Source organism: Lolium rigidum, chromosome 2 (assembly GCF_022539505.1).
Source record: "Lolium rigidum isolate FL_2022 chromosome 2, APGP_CSIRO_Lrig_0.1, whole genome shotgun sequence".
NCBI classification, from domain to species: Eukaryota; Viridiplantae; Streptophyta; class Magnoliopsida; order Poales; family Poaceae; genus Lolium; species Lolium rigidum.
The window spans coordinates 257,417,255-257,422,769 of NC_061509.1; the positions used below are offsets into that span (position 1 = coordinate 257,417,255).

The following is a 5,515-nucleotide window of genomic DNA, read 5'->3' on the forward strand; positions in this document are numbered from 1 at the left end:
CTCGTTGGAGGCGCCGTTTTGAGATAGTGGATTTGGGTGGATGAGCTCGGCGGAGGTTGGTACGCATCGTCTTCGCTTTCTCCTGGCATCTTGGTCTGGTATGGTGGTTTGTGATGCGGGTCGATCTGATGTTCGTCGGTGGTGGCGAGGCGAGTGCTCGGAGTCCTTCTCCCCGGCGGTAACTCCCAATATTCATGTGTGCTTAGGGAGAGCGATCTACCCCCGATAGGTACGGTGCCCTCCGATCCGGGGCAAGAAAGCAGGGAGCTGAGCTTTCTTTGGAGGTGGAAACAGATGATGCCTGGGCTTTGCTTGGCTTCTGGAGGTTGACGATGGTGCGAGTCCCTCAATGACGGTCTTCTTCACCAACTTCGACGCCTCTCTAGTCGGATCGCAAAGCTGGAAAATGGTCTCGGAGCTCAAGCTGTGTTTCATTCATTTTCTTGTTTTGCTTGTTGTTTTCGTTTTATGTTAGATGGTTTTCAGCACCTTGTATCAAATTGCCGGTAACGGCCTTATTAATTTAAGACAGGACTACGGCCTAATGTTTAAAAAAGACCACAATGAGGCCAAAAATAGAGGACAAAATATGTGTGAACAGAGATCCAACAGCAACGTCCGGCACGGGTTGTGTTTAAGTTAGAGATAAGGGTAGATAAATATACTCCCTCCGTCACGGAAAAGATGTCGCGGCGTCGTTTTTGCAAAAAACCCCTCCACGAATTCCCGACCAAAACTGGAGTCCCTCCTTCCCCAATCCCCACCGTCTCCGCTTCGTGTCCGCACCGCTGACCTCGCTCGCCGCCGTCGCCTGCGCCGCTCCCTCTGTGGCCACCACGCCGCTCGCCGCCGCTCCGTTTCTGGCCACCATGCTGTCCCCCGCGCCGCTCCCTCGCTGGCCACCGCGCCCTCTCTCGTGTAGCTCGAGGAGCTAAAAGTTTAGCCACCCAAGATTCCACCTTGGGCGTTACCACTTGGGCGGCCAGGAGGACCCGAAGGCTGGCGGCGGCGGCAAGACGATGGCCACGCCTCCTCCGGCCCGCTCCCGACGTCGGGGCCTCTAGGTACTGCTAGCTTTTGGTAGTTTTGGTTAGTACTTGTAGCAGCAGTTGAGGTGTGGATCCTTACTTCGAAGCAAATTTTTGGTGCTTGCAAAGCATATAAATGAACTAAGGTAGCTGAATTTACTAGCCAGAAGACAATGTTTGGAAGCTTAGGCAGTAAATATTAGGCAGAAGACAATGCGACCACAGATATAATTCATAGCGCCACTCCATTGATACAATGCTGAAATATTAGGAAGTAAATATGTATCCTCATTGTATGCCAATCAAAGGAAGCAGGACAAGGGGGCTGATAGCATGAAACATAAACACAATCACAAGTGGCCTGATGATCAACTTCAAGGCAAATAATGATAATTTTCTTACAAGCAAATGATGATCATCAGTAGGTTTAGTTTGAGATACCTGGTTTCATTTGGTTTAAAGAATTCAGACATGATTCCGAATGCCGGGTTTTATTTCTGTAGTATTTTGCACTAAAAATACATGTCTTATTTCTGGCTCTCTCTGGAGTACTCTTTGTTCATCTGTATTTCTTTTTGATGCATCTGTATATTCTTTTTGGTGCATGATGAGTAATGAATTTGTTTGTCTATATATTTTTTTGATGCATGATGAGAAACGGGATGTGTGCTGCTGGCAGGATTGTCGAAACCAAAGGGAATAGGCTGTGCCAGATCTGACCACAAAACTCAGCAGGATGATCAAAAGAATGATGAAGAGGCCTTTAGGTAAGCCTTCAGGATACTAGTGCAAATGGCACTAGTGTGACTTAAGTTTATTTTTTACCGATATAGTTTTTTTTTTGGAGTTGGGTCATTCTAAGTTGGGCTGCTCGAATTGTTTGCCAGGATATTACTCCGGAGTAGTGCAAATGACATATCTGATGCCTGCATCTGTCAGTGTTGAATCGTTGTCTGTTGTTGATCTTACCATGGAAGAGGAAAATCTGAAACTTGGGCTCTGTGGACTGGCGAGCCTAACGTTGCCTGATATGTTGATCTGGGCAACTCTGAAGAAAATGATGCAGAAGTCTGTTGTTGACTATGCTGAAAAAATCTAGGCTAGACGTCTTATTTATCCAATGCAAGGCTGGGCAGTGGATTTCAAGAACTTGTCTCTAAATGAGGAGGGTATTCTGGTGTTTGAGTGTCAGCATGTGATCGATGATGAGGCGAGTCAATTCTCACTGCTTGAGGTGGATGTGGGAATTCCTGAACTAGGACGGGGAGCAGCACCTTCCTCGGGGGAAAACAACAAGCAACAGTTCATGACAGTGGCGAGCAACAGAGCATCACCTTCTTGTTCAGGCCAGTGCGTGGAGCAGAGTAGGCGCTGCCGGTTTTGCTTGGTTCCTGCAGCTGATCCGAGGAGCAACAGGTCGAGGAGGAGGAGGAGCGGCCCTGCCCCGGCGAGCTGTGGAGGAGGAGACTCAGCGGAGCAGAGGACTCGCGGCACAGGGAGGACGACAAGGACAAGCTAAGGCGCGGCCGCGATTAGGCCAGCGGCGAGGCGCGCGCGAGGAGCAGGGGAGCAGAGGCGAAACGCGCGCGAGCATCAGGGGAGCAGCGGCGAGGCATCTGGCCGCCGCAACGAGTCACGGCGCAGGTACCTCTGGCCGCAGCGGCGAGGCAGGGCAAGGTTCTTCTGGCCGCGGCGGCGAGACTTCCTTCCTCGACGGCGGACGACGAGGGAGCTGCGGAGGCGGGGGAGAAAGACGACCGGAGCAGCGCCGACGTATTGTTAGGAATTCTCCCACGAGTCAATCACATCAAACTAGATGAACACACGCACGCGAAAAAGCTCGTGGCCAGGGGCACGTATCGTGCCCTCCTTTTTCTGTATATTCCTCAATTTCTAATCTGCGGTACAACTTAACCAGCACCCCCGTGTATATATACACGGCCGACTCAACACCTAAACCTAGTCTGACACGAACTAGTCTAGTACTAAGACGGATCTAACTCAGCTAACTAGAACTCACGTGAGGCAACTAGCTAGTACATTGAATCCTACAGGGACTACAACTTCTTGTTGCATGTCCAAACCGGACAATGACTAACTAATCAACCTAGCTATGAACCAAACTAGACTCTTTAACCCTTTAATCAAGATTAACTCTAACTAAGGAAATTCTAATCAAGATTAGTGCTAACAATCTCTCCCTAATCTTGATCATCATCTCCACAACTTGACTCAGACTTGCTGTCTCCTTGTACTCCTTCTGGTCTTGACTCCTTGCAGATTCGCGGCTCGTCGACTCAACTCCAACGCATGATCCGGACTACCAGCCCACACGGTCGCATCTACGCGTGCAACGTGCAAGACTGGACACACCATCAGTCTTCACGTCGTTACTAATTTAACTGGTCACTGTCCCACTACACGCCAAGCTTGATCTCCTCGCCGAGACACGCAGATGGCCACCTTGCCACCTTGTCTTCGCTCACGTCGATCCTTGCTCCCGGGCAACTCCTCGAACGTGACGCGCTTCAACCGCAATGGATCCTCACGAAACAAGCACTTGGACACAACGACGACTCACGGACTCGACGCCGACTCGACGTGCAGACGTGCACACACTTGACTCTTTGACTCATCGGACTCCTCCGAACACGATCTTGACGAGACTCCCGGCACCGCACCTCGGGACCACCTCTCCCGTCAACGATCATCCGCAGCCCCACCACCTTGCGACGACAACTCTCCGCCGTCTCCTCCTTGTCGCTCCGCCGAGCGACAGTCGCCCGCCCCGAGGCGCTAGTAGGGTCGCCTCCCCGGGGCAAGCGTGGCTTCAAATCTTGAACCTCGCTCTGATACCAATTGTTAGGAATTCTCCCACGAGTCAATCACATCAAACTAGATGAACACACGCACGCGAAAAAGCTCGTGGCCAGGGGCACGTATCGTGCCCTCCTTTTTCTGTATATTCCTCAATTTCTAATCTGCGGTACAACTTAACCAGCACCCCCGTGTATATATACACGGCCGACTCAACACCTAAACCTAGTCTGACACGAACTAGTCTAGTACTAAGACGGATCTAACTCAGCTAACTAGAACTCACGTGAGGCAACTAGCTAGTACATTGAATCCTACAGGGACTACAACTTCTTGTTGCATGTCCAAACCGGACAATGACTAACTAATCAACCTAGCTATGAACCAAACTAGACTCTTTAACCCTTTAATCAAGATTAACTCTAACTAAGGAAATTCTAATCAAGATTAGTGCTAACACGTATGAAGGAGCGCGGCTGGCAGGCCGGTCGGCCGCCAGGTCGAGCCGCCCCGTCCAGCAGCGGCGACCTCCTGCGCGTTCGCGATGGTGGCGTCCGCGAGCTACTGCGCGTCCTAGATGATGGAGTCTAGGATCTCATGGACGTCTGCGGTATACTGGCGTGCGTCCGTGGGCGTCCGCGGTAGGCCGGCGTCCGTGCGAGGGAAGCAGGCCGGCGACGGAGCTGACGATTGACGGGGACGGAGAAGAACCCGTATTTGGAATTGGATTTAAAGCCCAGATTTAAAACGGTCAGGATGTATCGAAATATCATACAGTAGTAAGTACTAGAGTCTCCTTCCCTCTAAAACCTCACGACGGAACAAGAATTGTTGTTTCTATGGTTTCCACATTGCGGATTCCTTGCCTAACACGGATTGCCATCCTGCTTAATTTAAAAGCCAACACAATCGATCGATCGCTAGAACAGGTCCAGGCGTGGAAAAACAGAAAGAACACAAGATATACCACATGGCTGCAGAATCCTCGCTGCCGTCCGGCTTCGGCACGAGGCCATGGCTGGTCCAGGGGACGCGTGGGGAGCGGCAGACGTTCGTCGACTCGTCGGACGGGAGCTCGCACGCCACGGTTGTTCCCGAGATGCAAGGCAAGACGTGCCTAGGCTGCATCCACAATGGCGACTGGCTTCTGATGTTGGACGAGTCCACTTTCGAGTGCTTCCTCCTCCACCTCTCCGACGACGACGAGGACGACCCATCCAAAAAGATCCCCCTGCCGCCACTGCAGGAGCCGGTGGAATTCATACAGACGTGCGCGTTGCTCGGGGCGACGCCGGCGGACCCAGACTGCGCCGTGGTGGTCGCCATTAAACGCGAGGTGGGAGTCGAAGTAGAGAGGTTCCTGCTTCACTGCCGCTCCGGTTCATGCAGTGATTGGACCAGACTCGAGTCCCCGGATCTTAGTTTCCCAAACCTTATGATCAGCCATAGAGGAGAGATCTACTATTTTGGTGCCTCCGAGACGCTCTTGGTGATAGGTGGCGACGGCGACGGCACTGTCCGCGCGCGGCTGATCGGCACTCTCGGTGGCGCCAAGGAGCATCTCGACAGGGAGGCCATGTACTACGTCGTAGAGTCGTCCGGAGATCTCTTCGTCGTAGTGACCGAGAAGTTTGGGGTGTTCCTCGACGACAGCACAGTCACCAGCATCG

General features: G+C 52.1%; 1 long non-coding RNA gene across 1 annotated transcript; it reads left to right on the forward strand.

Moving 5' to 3' along the window:
- Window positions 1-1,063: 1,063 nt before the first annotated feature.
- On the forward strand, window positions 1,064-2,213 carry LOC124688620. Its single transcript, XR_006998583.1, has 2 exons — window positions 1,064-1,795; window positions 1,916-2,213. It is a non-coding gene; the product is annotated as an uncharacterized LOC124688620 (long non-coding RNA).
- The last annotated feature ends 3,302 nt before the right edge of the window (window positions 2,214-5,515 follow it).